General features: G+C 43.9%; 1 long non-coding RNA gene across 1 annotated transcript; it reads left to right on the top strand.

Moving 5' to 3' along the window:
- Positions 1–1,784: 1,784 nt before the first annotated feature.
- Positions 1,785–16,160, top strand: LOC122237916. The gene is made up of 3 exons (XR_006216681.1): positions 1,785–1,937; positions 4,335–4,528; positions 16,084–16,160. It is a non-coding gene; the product is annotated as an uncharacterized LOC122237916 (long non-coding RNA).
- The last annotated feature ends 851 nt before the right edge of the window (positions 16,161–17,011 follow it).

Below are 17,011 nucleotides of genomic sequence, written 5' to 3'. Positions count from 1 at the left end.
CCCTGATACACACCTGACACACTCACTTCATTCTCCCAACAACCCTTTGTAATAGGTACTATTATTATTCCCATTTCACAGGTGAGAAAACCAAGGCTCAGAATGATCCACTTGCTCCAGTTTTCACAACTAATACTCAGCCATGAATTGATACACTTATTCATTTACACACCACCATATGGGAGACCTTATTCTAGGTGCCAATAGGTAGCAGAGCAAGGGTGTGAACTCACAACTTTAAGGCCATGTTCCTCACCACAACGACATAATGTCTTCCTAAAACGTTGTTAAGACAGCATCATAGACCATGAGGCTGTATAATAGGCAGAGAAGATGCAGGAAGGAAGAGGTTCCATCACGCCATGCTGGTGCCCACATCCCAGAGTGTGCAGGTGGGGCCTGTTGACCTACAGCGGCATCCTGCAGGTGTGGAGGCATGAGGAGGGGTCACTCCCACTAAGAACGCCATAGGCAACACCTGGAGTGGTGGGAATGACTCCAGCCAGAGTTGGGAGTGCTGGGATTGGAGGAGGGAGAGGAGCTAATGTTCAAATCCATCTACCTTCCCAACTCCTCTTTCTCTTCCCTCTTCTCTTCCTCCTTCCCAAAGCCTCTCTGCCTCCCTCCATTTCATCTCTCTTCTTCTTCAGTGCCTCTTCTCTTTCCCACTTCTCTCGGTCTTCTCTGCCTCTTTTGCTAGCTGCCATGGGAGGTCTGGGTTGTTGTGAACATAGCTGCACACCCCTGAGGCTTCCCCTCCCCTGCGAGGGCTCTGTAGGCCCTTCACGGGGTCAGTCCCACCCCTGGGTCCTAGGACTAGTCATGACAGAATGCAGTATTGCTTGGTCTACCCTCACCTGAACTCCACTTGTGTTTGAGGGACCATGCAGGGGACTACAAGAGTCTGGGGGGAGATGGGGTCTCTGCCCTCAAGACACTTAGGGACACAAAGCACAGCGGGAGGGGAAAAGACATAGTGGAAAGCAGGAAATTGTAATGAGAGAGGTACAAAGGGATTCCACCCACATATCTTCTTAATCTGCCTTTCTGCATTCTTACCACCACTGCCTTGGTCCGTTGTTCACCTGGATCCTTATTCACTTGGTTTACTGCAGTGGCCTCCTTTAGATCTTTAGAGTACATCAGTATTACCTGGATGGCTTGCTAAAACTTGGAGGGCTGGGCTCCATCGCAGAATATCTGATTCATCAGGTCTGGGAAGTGGTGTTTCTAGCAAGTTCTGTGGTGCTCTCAGTGAGTACCACACTTAGAAAATCACTGTTCTCACTGATCTTTGCTCTCACCCTTCAAGTCATTCAATTACAAGTATGAGTTGTTGTTTTTTAAGAGAAATCTGCTGCTATTTCTCTCCTGAAAATCAGTTAGCATTTTTACCTTTGTTTTGGGGGCCAGGGAAGTCCTCACATTTAGCCGATCTGCTCTCTGCTGCCTCTTAGGCTTTGCTCGTGTTGTTCTCTCTCCCTGGGATGCCCTTTCCCCTCTGTCTGGCTAGCTCCCAGGAGTCTTCAAGATGCCCTTTGGCTCCACATCCCTAGAGACACTTCCTGCTCTCCCTGTCACCCATGCACCCCGGGCAACCACTGCCTGCAGGGGTTCATTGATTACCGTGCTGGCATATCTTCCTTGCCTTTCTGTTCTGCCTCCCCCACACTAGGCTTTCAGCCCAGTATAGACAGGGAGGAGCCCAAAACCATGTCTTGAAGTGAGTGCTTCAGGCATGTGCCTGGATTACCCCTTTCTGTCCCATTTTTTCCTCTAGGCTCCCACACCGCATGTATTCTTGGGTTAATCTGCTTATTCCTGGCTCCAGGTGTTGATAACCTACACAACTGGGTACTCTCCTCCTGAAGTATCAGCCTCGAGCCATTTGTGGTCCCGTCTCACCAAGACACTAGCATCTGAGCCCCAGCCATCGGGTGAGTTCCCCTTCTGGCCTCCTGTTTACTCTCACCTGCCTGGCACTGCAGGCCCCTTCTAGAAGGTGCCGTGGCAGATGTCTTAGAGTGTGCCCTCGTGCTTCTGATGTGGCAACATTTTTGAAAGCAGAGTGTTTGAGCCTAGTGAGGCCTCTCTCTCCATCCAGGTGATCTCAGCCCCGTGGGCCCTTTTGAGAATGAGAATTTCAGAGAAAAAGGGGGGGGGGGAGGGGCGGTCGGAGAGGTGAGCTGCATATGTAAAAAAAAAAAAAAAAAAAAAAGGCAAATATTTTTTCCTTACCATTTTCAGCAGCACAACAGCAGCAGGCACTATTTTAAACTCTCGGATAATTCGATCTTAATTATATGGTATGCAGAGCACTAATAAGTTTACAAAGCTGCCAGCAACACTAAACACACATGTCGTCGAAAATGGTACCCTTTTCCTTGCTTATTGTAGGACCGTGAATTCGGTAATTGTCAGCAATTAAGAGGGAGTGACCAAACGGTGATTCAGAGGAATCCTCCAGAGACACTGACATCAGTGAAAGCAATGAGTCTGGCCTGGTGGGCGAGGGGCATCTGGAGGCTGGGGAGGTGTCCTGGAACCACAAACTGTGGGATTGATCCATCACAGCCGAATGTGACAGAGAAAAGTATGCCGGGAGTGCCAAAAAATTACTCATTCCTACCACAGATGGAGACCAAGAGGCTCAGCCATGGCTTTGCAAAGAACACTGTGGCAAATGCGAGCTTCTGCTCCCAACTCCTCGCTCCGTGTGGGATAGGTTTGGGCTTGAGATCCAAAAGTCTGTACCCTTCAAACTTGAGTCTGCCACTCACCAGCTGAATGCCATTTTGCAAGTTACGGGGGTGACCCTGGGCTTGTTCCCTGTAAAACAGCTGCCTTGTGGGAGTCATGTCAGAAAAGACACAGCGCACGTGCAAACTCAAGCAGACGTGCTGGCATGCAATGTATGCAATTTATATTCATGCCTTTCCTTCCCTGCCTCCTTTCTTCAGAAAGGGATAAAACATTTTTATTAAGGTCATCTATGACTGGTACATTTCCCAGCCTCTACAAGGTATTACATCAAAATTTGGAACAAATAATCGGTAAATAGTGTTTCTTACTAAATCAAGAAACTAAAGTGCAGAGACGCCAAGTAACTTGGCAAAAGCACACAGCAAGTAGATGGTAAACTGGCCTTTAGTCCTAATAGGGAGCCCAAATTCAGTACAACTAAATTCAGTATGATAGAACCAAACTACAGCATGCAATTCTGTTCCTTGATCTTTATTCTGAAGTTGCAATATTTTACAAGAATGTTTATTTCAAAGAGGATGGGGGTGGGGGGTGGGGAGAGAAAACACCCAGAAAAGCTGAAGGAGTGTGAATGCCTGATTACAGACTTCTTTGGATAAAATAGAAACTTTGCCTCTGTGGTATGTGTGTTTAGGCAGATTAAATTCATGTTTGATTACAAACCCCAGGATAGAAGCAAAATAAATATGTTCACGAAGACTAGGAATTCCCAAAGGGAGGAAAAGGAAAAAAAAAATCATCAGTTAATACTCTGATGGGGACTGTCTCTAAGAGAGTCTAGATAGATGTCACCATAGCATCCCTGTGTGCAGAGACCCTCTGTGGGTGGCTCCCCATTTTCCCAGAATATCCACACTTCCAAGCATGGTGCTCATGACCCTCCTGTCCTGTCTGAATCCAACATATTTTCCAGCCTCATCTCTCCAGACTTCCTGTCCTGCGCCCTTGCCTCAACCACACAGCAGAGGGCTTACTTGTTCTGAACACCTTCTGAGCTCTACTGGCTGAGGGCCCTCATGCCACCCCCCCATACACACCCCTCCCCATCCCATCCTTTACCTGTTAGGAAATACTTATTAATCTTTAATGTCTTTAGTCTTTAAATGAAATGGAGAAATCCCTTCCAAGTCCTTTCCCAGTGCCTCAACAGGAAATGATTGCTTCCTCTGCAGTCCCCAAGTGCTTGGTAGTTTTTGTTTTTTTGTTTTTTTGTCCCATCCATCTGAATCTGCCTCCTTTTTAAAATGACATTTATTTCTGAATGTCTCTGACCTCCTCCCTGAATCTGTAAATACCCTCTTGGTCCCCCACCCACAGTGCCATGCACATAATAAGTATCAAAAGATATTAATTGATGAAAACAAGTTACAAGTCCCAAGACAGAGGCCCCCATGAATCAGGTGTGGGACAGTCATTCGGTGGGGTTTTATGCACCATTAATAACGTGACATGTGCATTTAAAGGAAATAGAAGCATAGCTATTGACATTTACATGTCTACTACACTGGCATGACCACAGCCACTCACAGTACATTCCATCTGTTTTTGTGCGTCTCCCTGTCCCCTCGCAGCGAGTTAGATGTGGCCATGTGAGTATGTGGCCAGTGGAATGTGACCACAAGCGACTCTACTAAAGCAACGAAAAGCCGGTGCATGACACTCCAGGCTTTCTTCTGCTGTGCTGGCCAAGACAGCCCTGGGATCCACAAAGTGCAGTCACAACACGGCAGTGCCTCCATCACCCGGGTGACCACATGGAGCGGAGGTATGATTGATATGCTTCCAAGGCGAGAGCTAAACCCTTCATGTGTTAAGCCACTGCGATTCTGGTGAGCGAGACACAAAGCAGGGATGTGACCGTCTGCTTCATAGGCTGTGGTGACAATGAAATGATATTATATTACTTGACCCAGCACTTGGCATAAAGGGGGCACTTGGAAATGCTCGTTCCTATCCCCCCTTCTATTCTGCCATGTAGTGAACCTTCAACTATCCATTAGTGAATCCATGCACTTAGCAGAGTAGACGTGACGGAGGATTCAGAAAAAGCCCAGAACATGCGGTGTTGCACTTGCTCTAAGTGTGGCCCAGATGTGTTGTCATGGGGGAGATTCTAGGAGAAGCAGTGTGAAGGCTCTGGGCCTCCAGCCTGGATGAGGAAATGGGGAGCCTTGGGCGCCTGTGTGGTTCAGTAGGTTAAGCGACCAACTCTTGGTTTCGGCTCAGGTCAAGATCTCACGGTTCGTAGGATAGAGCCCCGTGTTGGGGATTCTGTCTCTCCCTCTCTCTGCCCCTCCCTCTCTCATGCTCTCTCTCTCTCAAAATAAATAAATAAACTTATAAAAAAACAAATGGGGAGCCTAGGGATGCCCCGGGTTTGGTGCTCGGACTTCTGACTTGTTTGCACTCTCTTATAGAATGGAAGCAATTTATCCTTGCCCGGGTGGGACAGGAGGGTGAGGGAGACGGAATGGTTTCTGGATGTCTGCCACGATGGTGAGGGCAGAGATCTAGAGGGCTGTGTATGAGGATAAAAGGTTGTGGAAAGGGGTGAGGCTCAGGAGGCTGCCAGAGAAAGGGAAGTGTCACGTCTAATCCTATTTGTCCTATGGGAGTTTTCCAAAGCCAGACAAAGGACATCGTATCTAATGCCTGGTCTCACACACAGATGTCTGGGGCAGTCTTTATGTTCTTTTTAAACTCTGCACACACTTGGCTGCACAGACTTTAAGAAGGACAAAGGTTGTTTTAATAGTGTTAATGGGGGGCGATGGGCGAATCATAATCTTATAACCAAAATGGTTCACTCGTTTGTGTCAGCTATTGAAAGGAAAGACTCTTTGGTAGGTAGAGAAGAAAAGGATTTGAAATCGCTTGCCACCCACCTCCTCCACAGGAATGCTGTGTGCATTAATGAGGGAATGTATTAGTGCTGTGAACGCCCTGGAAAGAAGTCGCTTTGCCGATTCCAAATATTATTGTGACTTGCTTAAGGCAGAGCTGAAGGAACGATGGGAGTGGGAGGTTGGCTACTGCATGTGGTGTTTTTCTTTCGGGGCTCCTAAGTTGCTTCAGAGGCAGAACGGTTGCTGAGAAAGCCCCCAAGGAAAATGGAGCACAGATTCTGGATTCTTATTCCCACAAGGCACTTGCCTTTCTGAGAGACCCTGCTCTGTGTCTGGTGCTTTGCTGTGGCTTCACATGGCTTCCACTGCGAACTTTTCAACTTAGTTTTGGATGAACACATAAAGAACTTGCAAATAGCTTAAAGCTTGTTGGAAACACGGAATGAAACAAACACCATAAGAATAATGATGAAATGAGGGGCGCCTGGGTGGCTCAGTCAGTTAAGCGTCCAACTTGGGCTCAGGTCATGATCTCATGGTTCTTGAGTTTGAGCCCCATGTTGGGTTCTGTGCTGACAGCTCAGAGCCTGGAGCCTGCTTCAGATGCTGTGTCTCCCTGTCACTCTGTCCCTAACCTCCCCCCCCCCAAAAAAAAACCCCAAATAAACAAACAAACAAAAAAGAATAATGATGAAATCAAGGTAGAGCATAAACATTTTGTATTCTTCTTCCTGCAAAATGGCTTAAGATGCTTCCATGTTAAGGATTTCATTGGTATAGAGCTGTGTGCAGACCATTGCAGTGAAGTTAGTTGGCAGAAAATAATAACGGTAATAACTGTCTGGCATTTAGAAACCAGCTTAGAACCCACAGAGCACATTCCATGCACTGTATCTTCTGTGGTCCTCCAGCACTGAATTCAGATAGGCAGGGAAGAGTTACGGTGATTGTCTCCGTTTCATAGGTAGGAGCACTGAGGCTCCCCCAGGTGAAAGGTCTGAGAAAAATAGTGGGGCAAGTCTTCTGGTTTCATATCTCTGTTCCACTGGACAAAAAAGAAACATACCAAAATAAAAAGTAAAATACACTAAGAAAAGTAACAAGATGCATACTCAGTGACAAAAAAACAAAAACAAAAACAAAACAAAAAAAACTGGTAACAATGTTAGAAGTAGTAAGGAAGGTTTTACATAAGCTTGAGCAGTTATTTTTTTTTTTTTTTTTTTTTTAGTTTACTTATTTTGAGGGGGAGGGGCACGGACAGGAGAGAGGCAGGGAGAGAGGGAGAGAGAGAATCCCAAGCAGGCTCCGCACTGTCAGCACAGAGCCCAATGCAGGGGCTCTACCTCATGAACCGTGAGATCGTGACCTGAGCCGAAATCAAGAGTCAGGTGCTTAACTGACTGACTGAGCCACCTAGGCGCCCCAAGCAGTGATTTTTTTTTTTTATTTTTTTTTTAACGTTTATTTATTTTTGAGACAGGGAGAGACAGAGCATGAACAGGGGAGGGTCAGAGAGAGGGAGACACAGAATATGAAGCAGGCTCCAGGCTCTGAGCTATCAGCACAGAGCCCGACGCGGGGCTATAACTCACGGACCGCAAGATCATGACCTGAGCTGAAGTCGGCCGCCCAACTGACTGAGCCACCCAGGCGCCCCCCAAGCAGTGATTTTTAAACAAATTTTGCATTTTTTTTTTTGTTTTGCTTAAGAAACCCATAGTGTGTCTGGAAGGTGGGGTGGGGCGGATGGGCTAAATAGGTGATGGGCATTAAGGAGGGCACTTGTGATGATCACTGTGTGTTATATGCAAGTGATGATTCACGAAATTCTACTCCTGAAACCAATACTACACTATATGTTAAGGAACTTGAATTTAAATAAAATCTTGTAAAGAAAAAAAAAAAAGAAACCTGTGAAAGGGAAGGGAAAGCAGCCTTTTTATAGGGGAATAATGGAATATAGAGAGCTGTAGAGGCAGGAGGAAGAATGGTATTTTGCCAATTTGAAGATACAATAAGCCCCGGGGTTGTAGAAAGAGAGGGCTCCTGAATAAGTTAGTGGAAAACGTCAAAGCCCATAATTAGTTTACATTTGACTCAAGAAACAATTGGAAGCCTGTGCTAGTTTCTCAGAAGAGTATGACAGAAGCCAACACTTGCAAGAGATCATTCTTATGGCACACCCAAGCCCTGCAAATGGGGGACATGGCGTGTCATTGGGAGCCATTGCGGAGAAAGGACAGGACTTCGTGACAGAAGGAACTCCAAGGAAGACAGAAAGGAATCATAATTAGTTTTAGAATAGTAGCTGGGGTTGGGGGGGGGCGGGTGTATTGGCGGCTGAAAATTGGGGTCACCGAAGAACTCACTGAAATGACAAAAACCTCATCCTCCACATCTATCCTGCTCTCATGCCTACCTCTCAAGATTTCAGATAAATTTTCTAGGGGTTGGGTGTGTATTGGGAGAACCTCTCCAGCTGATTCTGACAGGGCATAAAAGGATGAAAAATGACCCCAGTAAAGCTCAAGTCTAACACACGCGTAAAATAGTAAACCAGAACTGCGATACATTGTGTCATGTGGTATGATGGAGATGTATAGAGAAAGCTCTGGAAACTCATGTGAAGGAATAATTCCGTCTACATAGAGGGGAGGGTCACAAAAAGGTACAAAGGAGTTGTTCTCAACCCTGGTTGTACATTTCAAACAACCAATTAAATCAGGGTCTCCGTGAGGGTGGGACCCGGGCACTATTTTTTAAAATCTCCTCAGATGATTCTAGTGCAGCAAGGGTTGAGAATGGCTGTTGGAGATTGAATTTACCCCAGCCTTTGAAGAAAATGTAGACATTTTCCAGGCAGAAAGACAAATGGGACAGACAAGGGCATAGAGACATAGAAGTAGCATGTGTGGAAAATGGGGAAAAGTCGATTATGGCTAGGACTCTGGGACTCAGGAGGAGACACTGGAAAAGTAGGCTGGGGCTACGTTATGAAGATGATGGCAATGGTGAAGAGGAAGAAAAGGAGGAGGAGGAAGGAAAGGAGGAGGGGAAGAGGAGGGAGAAGAGGAGAGGGGGCTGGAGGAGGAGCAGGAGCAGGAGGAGAAGGGGAGAGAGAATGACAGCAGCAAGCAGGAGGAGGGAATGAATGAGGACGGGATCACCCCGAAAGCATTATGACAGGTGTTTTGCAAGAGTGAAAAGGGAGACCTATGTTTTACAACAATTCTGAAGGATGAGGATGGATAAAAAGAGATGTAAGGACGGGGCGCCTGGGTGTCTCAGTTGGTTAAGCATTTGACTCTCGATTTTGGCTCAGGTCATGATCTCACGGTTCATGAGATCGAGCCATCGAGGAGCCTGCTTAGGATTCTCCCTCCCTCCCTCGCTGCCTCTCCCTCACTCTCTCAAAATAAATAAATAAAATTTAACAAAAAAGAGAGAGATGTAAAGATATCCAACCTTTGGCTCGATTTCTTTGGGCCATGGGGCCCATTTTTGCCTATAGTTGTCGTAAAACAAAGCTCAGTGAGTCTTTGAAAGTAACATGCTTGATAGTCACAACGATGATTGTCTTAATTCTCCATGAAACACATATTTTTAAAAATGAGAACTGTCAAGGCCCATTTTCCCTCTGACGTGTGAAGTTGTTTCCCTTCTCCCCACTGAAAATTAGAAGTGATTTCAAGATTGTTTCTGCTTCCATGTTAGGAACTTAAGAGCCCAACTCTTTGTAACAATTTCACCCAATGCATACATATCTTACACATTTAAAGGCAGGCATCGTAAAAGTAGTTTTAGACATTGAGGTCCGTCCTTGCCCCATGGGGCACAGGAGCCCAACCTCAGATCCTTGTATCCTTCATTTTCCTTGTCCTGTCCTTTTCTTTCTCTGTCTCCTTTAAGTGGTCTTAATATTAAACTGAAGTTTATTTTAATGGCTCATAGCTCTTACTGAATAATTTTATTTCTGCTTTGAAGTTAAAAAGTCACCCAGGCACCCTTTAAATTAAGGAGTGCCTGGGTGGCTCAGTCAGTTGAGTGTCCAATTCTTGATTTCAGCTCAGGTCACGATCTCACAGTTCATGGGATCGAGCCCCGCATCGGACTCTGCATTGACCTTGCAGAGCCTGCTTGGGATTTTCTCTCTCCCTCTCTGCCCCTCCCCCACTCTAACTTGTGCGCTGTTTCTCAAAATAAATTAATAAACATTTAAAAATGCTTTAAATTGAGTTTACAGATATTTTTGCATATATGTTGATTTTTACATGTATGTTCTTGGGTTGTACTTTTTTCCTTGTCCTCTCTGAGTCCATAGCCTTAAAACAAAGTACACCAATACAAACACCGTTTCCAGATGGCAATAAAAGCTTCATGGTAGGATAGGATCGCTGAGGACCTGAGGTTTACAGATGCCTGATCTTATTCTTAGATTCTTTGGACGGATTTCCTTCTTCAAGGCACCTGTCAAGCATTCACTGAATACCCACAGAATACCCACTATAGGCCAGGTCCCTTGTGGGAGAGGGTACAGAGGTGAATAAGTAGTCCTTGATCTCACCTCATCTTCCTAAAAGCTTTAAGATACATGAAGGAGACAAGACTATATTTACCTAATGAAACTGGAGCCCAGAAGGGTTATGGGCATGGATCAGGTCTAAACAAAAGTGGATCCAAGATGATTCTATCCTTGGAGTGGTGCTCAAATTAAATTCCTACATGATATGACATGTTTCAATAGTACCTGCGTTACTTGAGGAGATGGTGGCAACTGCTAATTTACATCACTACAATGGAAAATCTCACATTTCCATTACATACTATTGTTTTGAGATTCTAAAATGTGGACTGAAAAAAAATGAGAAGCCGGTAAAGCAGTTATTTAACATACAGAATGAAATACTTCATCTTTAACTAGTTCCTGTTAGAGAAAGAACAGAATGTCTGAAGAAATCATTTTAATAGTTAACATTTTAAAAATGCTTTAATAAATGGTTTTCCTCAAGCTCCTTTCATAATTACAAACCTTTAAAAAAGTTTTAATTGAGCCTGTGACCATTAAGTTCCAAATGATTCATGCTTCTATTTTTTTTTAATTTTAAGTAAGTGTATCAACAACGGTGATAATGATTATGTATTTTCAAGTAACTGTCCTAAAACTTTGAAGTGCCTTGAAAATATTAAACAGTAAATACTAACATCCTAAACTATAAGGAATCTTTTTGGCTTGACCCAGACTAGTGTTTTACACCTTAAAAAATTATTACCGTATCCTTAAGTGATCACATAATTCTTTATATCTCAGTTGACACTGAGCTTCATTAAAAAAAACGGGGGGGGGGGGTTCCTGGGTGGCTCAGGCGGTTGAGCGTCTGACTTTGGCTCAGATCATGATCTCATGGTCTGTGAGTTCGAGCCCTGCATCGGGGTCTGTGCTGACAGCTCAGCTAGGAGCCTGGACCCTGCTTCAGATTCTGTGTCTCCCTCTCTCTAGGCCCCTCCCCCGCTCATGCTCTGTCTCTCTCTCTCTCTCTCTCTCTCTCTCTCTGTCAAAAATAAATAAACATTAAAAAAAAAAGCAACAGCAAAATTTCTGAGGTATTGAATAGATACATAAATCTACCTTTCCCTTTCTACTCACTCTACTCACTTTTCTTCCTCCATGAAATAAGCCTTCCCTTTTCCATTGGATAGTAGAGATGATTCTGGTAACTTCCTTAAATTCATCTAAGTAGCTAAAGTATACTTCATTAACTTCATATTTTACATTTTCTAAGTTGAAAGTTTACCCACAGTGGTACTAAGCACTCCGTCCCATTTCCTACCCAACTCTGACCACTTCTGTTATCTTCCTTTGCCTGCTGGGTATGCTATAAAGATCATGAACCCCTGCAGCCAACTTACAGATGAACCTGAATTAAAACCCCAGCTTCACCATTTACTGGCTGTTAAGTTGGGGGAAATTACTTAACTTCTCAGCATCTCAGTTTCCTCCTGGGCAAAATGGGGATAATTTCTTATCTTCTGGAGGGTGGTAAAAATTAAATAATAATGTATGTTAAACTCCTGGCCCAATGCCTGGTACAGAGTCAGTTCCTAATTGAAGTGAGTTTTCCTGTCCCTGCTTCCAGGAAGAAAATAAATAGAGACAAGCAAACATCTTTTTTTTTTTTTTTTTTTTTTTCCTCTGGGTACTTGCCTTCCTAGGTCCTCTTTGTTTTAAGCCACAAATCACTTTCACAGGCTCTTCATCTGGAATCAAACATTTTCAAATGTACATGCCATGAGAGTCGGTTCTTATTTATATTCTCTAGAAAAAGAGCACGTATATTACCTGTCATCTCCTTTGGGAAATGCTAGTTTCACTTCAGAAATCAGAATCCTAGGAGTTTGAAATAAACATTTTTTTTTTATTATGACATTTATTGTCAAATTGGTTTCCATACAACACCCAGTGCTCATCCCAACAGGTGCCCTCCTCAATACCCATCACCCACCCACCCCTCCCTCCCATAGAAATAAACATTTTAAAAAACTGTCTGAGTTGCAATTTTAGGCACAATTAGAGTATATTTTATTATTTCTTTTTAATATTAAAAACAATATTAAAGAATAAAAATATTAAAGAATAAAATATTAAACAAAATAAAAATATTAAAGAATAAAAAGAATATTAAAAATGGGTGCTCATATTCATTGGATAACTAGCCATGGGTATAAAGGATAAAACTGTTTTTTCTGGACTTTTATAGGAGTTTCTGCCCAGTCTCCCCCTTCTCTTGGGAACCCAGCCTTTCCGCGACCCACCACACAATGTTCTTACCTAACTCACTGTGCCCTCCACCCAACCATGACCCATCAATTGGCTTAGGAGAGGGCACCTAGAAGCAGAGACCATGAGTTCTTTCTCTAGGGTTTTTGGCCCCAAGGCAAAAGAGGTCAATAAGCATTTCTCTGGTGGCACAAACTATGAAGCGTGAAACTTGCAAACAGGGTACACATTTCCTACTACCTAGAGAAACCCAGTGCGACAAGTAGACAGGAGAGATAGAAAGTGAGTCTTGGAAGTGTTAAGTGCCAGCCATGCACCCATTTCTGTGTGGGCTTGGAATTCTCTAGCACTTAGCAGACCCTGGGGGGCTGCTTCTCTTTATTCTCAAGATAAAGCATTTTGAGTGTGGAGGTGGGAGAGGAAAAAAGAGGAAGGGAAACTTAAGTCCTCTCTCTTTTGAGAAAGTCCTACTGGAGACAGTTTTAAATCAATCTATTCATACTCAAGCATTTGCAGACTAGAGCCTGCAGTCAACTATTCACGGGGTTTCTTCCTCCTTTTTGCCAACGAATTGGCCCCTACCATTGATAATATAATCATTTTGGATGAGGATCAGAAGACAAAAAGCATGTGTTTGTGTGTGTGTGTTGGGGGGGTGGAGTTCAGAACATTTGGGGCACGGTATTTCAAAATGAAAACAAAACGATAGCTAATAGTTACTGTGTGCCTAAGATGTGCCATGCACTGTTCTTAGAGTTTACATATACCAACCCATTTAATTCTTACAACAACCAAAGTTAAGGTAGTTGTCCTCCACAGAAGATATTGTGGCACAGAGAGACTCAGTAACTTGTCTAAAGTCACACAGGTAGAGTGCAGGGGTAGAATCAGGATTCAAACCCAGGCAGCCTGGCTCCAGAGTCCTTGCTCTTACTGTCCAGCGCGCCTGTTTTTTTTATGACTGGATGCAGGGTACAATGCTTCATAGCAATGATTTTTGAGCCCCATGGGATCACTGGACTCCACTTGGGGAGGGAAGGTTTTTCCAGACCTGCTGTCATTCTCTGCCCACGGTGGGTCATGGGCTCAAGTATGGTCCAATCACTATTATCTGGGGCTTGTTGGGGCATTAACTTACTCTGTTGTAAGAAAGGCTGCATTTAGGGAGTTATCAAAAGCACAAGGATTTCCTTACATATAGTAAACGTCAATATATAACTGATGAATGAACAAGTGAGCAACAGCTATTTACAAAAACTGTTTAAGTGTATACCAGGAGTCTAAAACTTAATGGGCTTTTTGTGGGTGGTAAGATTACAGATGATTTTCACTTTGAGTTCTTCAAGTTTTTAACCAAGGATATGTATCTTTTTTTTGGTTTTGTTTTTAAAGTTTATTTATTTATTTTGAGAGAGAGAGTGAGAGAGCACGTGCAAGCAGGGGAGGAGCAGAGAGACAGGAGAAGAGAGCGAATCCCAAGTAGGCTCCATGCTGTCAGTGTGGAGCCCGACTTGGGGCTCAGCCTCATGAATCGTGAGATCATGATCTTAGACAAAATCAAGAGTCGGATGCTTAACCAACTGAGCCATCCGGGCGCCCCATCCCTTTTTTTAAATCAGAAAAAATGGTATGCTTCAAAAGAGAGATACTCAGATGCAATGATTATCATGTGTTGGTTTTTGTTTCATTTTTGTATTTTATACCCCAAAGTCAAGAAATATTTCTTGGGTCCCCAGTGTAAAGTTTCGTGTAGATACTCAACAAATACTTGTCATATTTGTTAATAATATATTTGTTAATAATATATTCTATTTCCATAAGACCCTGTCATTTCTGACTGAAAAAAAAAAATCATACAATTCTAAAATATCTACTGGAACTCTTAAAACACTGGGATTAGACAAAGTACAGATCCTCATGGATACATACTAAGAATAGTGTAACTAAATAGCACTTTGAGATCCTAATTTTTTCTGCATTTTTTGTTTCTTTCAACTCAAGCAGCTGCTTCATAACCTTAGGGAAGGCAGTAGCAGTCAGGGAGTAGAAAGAGTTCACCAGATCTCCAGGCTTTTGTTTCAAAAAGTCGAATTCATCAAGGACGATAAGGTCCGAGGTAAAGGATATCTTCCCCAAACCAAAAAGAAAAATTTCCCATTTGGATGACAGGAGTAAAACCTGGGGGTATTGCAAGAGCAAAGGCCTCTCTGTCATCACCGTGGGGTGCAGGGCGATAGTGGGGGGCTCTTTCATGGTACAAAACATGCTCGGGGATCCTACCCTACAGACCCATTTTTTTAAGTTTATTTATTCATTTTGAGAGAGAGGGAGAGAGAGTGTGTGAGTAGGGCAGGGGCAGAGAGAGAAAGAGAGGGAGAGAATCCCAAGCAGGCTCCACACTGTCAGCACTGAGCCCGAGGCAGGGTTTGAACCTACAAACCATGAGATCATGACCTGAGCCAAAATCAGGAGGCAGATACTTGATCAACTCAGCCACCCAGGCACCCCTGGACCCATTCTTATTCCCCAACCCAGCCTGAAAGCAGCAGAAAGCAATTGGTCTGAGTGGCTCTGGCGTCTCATGGCCAGAGATAAGGCTCTGGCTCTCTGTGTGGAAGACTGGCTGTTGGCAGAAGGAGTTACCCCTGGGTAACTCCTTGGTTGTGATGGGCTGAGTTGTGCTCTCCCGACCCCCGTAAATTCATATGTTGAAACCTAACCCTCAGGACCTCAGTATGTTACTGTATTTGGAGAAGAGGTCTTTGAAGAGGTAATTAAGATAAAATGAGGTCTTTATGGGTGGGCTTTAATCCAATCTCACTGGTGTCGCTCAAAGAAGAAATTAGAACACAGGCACACAAAGAGGGAAATCCTGGGAAGACAAAGGGGGAAGATGGCCATCTGAGAGCCAAGGAGAGAGGTCTTCAGAAGAAACCCACCTTTCTGGTGCCTTAATCTTGGACTTCTAGCCTCCAGAACTGTGAGAAATACATTTTTGTTGTTTAAGCCGCCCAGTCTGGGTCATTTTGTTGTGGAAGCTGGAGCAAACCAATACATGGGCGTTGACCCTTAGTGAGACATCAGAAACTTAGTACACCCCGGAGAGGATCACTCCAAGAGGACTGAGGCTGAAAGTTTGCCAATCTTATAAGATTAGGGCTTAGAATAGAAATTCAATTGTTTAATGGAAAATAAAACAATGCTGGGGCACCTGGGTGGCTCAGTCAGTTAATCATCTGACTTCGGCTCAGGCCATGATCTCACAGCTCGTGAGTTCAATCCCTGCATCAGGCTCTGTGCTGAAGCTCAGAGTCTGGAGCCTGCTTCGGATTCTGCATCCTACCCACCCCCCCCCCCCACTCGCACTCTCTCTCTCTCATAAATAAGTAAACATTAAAAAAAAATTTTTAAACAGAAAAGAAAACAATGCCTTATTTCTTTCACATGTAAATTGGAGCTATATGATTCAAAGTTATTACCCATGCTATTTGGTTTCATGTCGATTTTGCTGCACTGCATTTTGAGGGATCTGTTTTTATTTTTACTATTTGTTATACATTCTTTTTTTAATGTATCTCTCTTAGAACTCATTATTTTATGACCCATTGTGAAGTTGCTTAAAATCACCTAGTACATTTCTCACTTCTTTATTCTTTCCAGGAAGCTTGGCTATATTGATTTGACTTTTGTGTTTAGGTGTCCAAAATTCCACTATAAAGAAGAAACTTGGAAGGAGGAATTGGAAACCAACCTCCCCCGCCCCTTCCCCCCCCCGCCCCCCCCCCCCCCCCCAATTTGCAGGAAGAACTAACCAGCAATAAACAATGAAAGCAATGGAAAAAGCTTGGACACTTCTGTGATTTTATCAGCAATGGCAAGTGTAATTTAACAGACAAACTAATAATTAACCAGGGAGGAAAGAGGCCAGCCCAGTGATGTGTCTAGGCAGAAAATCATCTTCTAACACACAGATCAAGAAAAGGATTTAGGGATTATTCTTGAAAAAATCATTAGAACTATCAGTCTAGCGCAGAGTTCTGGGAACAAAAGCAAACACTGTGTTAGCAAAGAGAAAGCACAGAAACTGGAGGTGCACCTGTTAGCTTGAAAAGAACTTGTTTGATCTAGTCAGGAATATCATCATGTTAACCGTTGTTATGCAAGAAGGTAATAGAAAAATGATAAAAACCCAAGAATGAAATGTATCCACTTATCCAAGAGGGATGCAAATTCAAATGCCTTCAAGGACCAAGCAGGTAGGTAATTGCGTGAGCTGTCATAGTAAGACTTTTGGGAATGGTGGGAATGGGGTCAGAATGGAGGTGTTTAAACTTCTAGATTCACACACACACACACACACACACACACACACACACGCGCGCGCGCACGCAATGTGGCAGCCCCACAAGATCTGCCTGCCTAATTCAGCGCTTTGGTTGCCAGGACGGATCCCTGACTTAGAAAGTTTTGTTTTGTGCCTTTCTTCTGATTCCTCCCAACTCTGAGGGTCCCTGGAGGATAGGCATCCTGCCTGGCATCGAGCATAATACCTTGCCCCATGAAGACTGACTGAAAATGTTGCAACAAAGAAAGAGCTCCGGGCTGTATGGAGCAGAAAAGGCTG

This window comes from Panthera tigris, chromosome B1 (genome assembly GCF_018350195.1).
Source record: "Panthera tigris isolate Pti1 chromosome B1, P.tigris_Pti1_mat1.1, whole genome shotgun sequence".
In the NCBI taxonomy this organism is placed as follows: Eukaryota; Metazoa; Chordata; class Mammalia; order Carnivora; family Felidae; genus Panthera; species Panthera tigris.
Note: the sequence above shows the minus strand (reverse complement) of the source record. Positions and strands in the feature narration are given on the sequence as shown.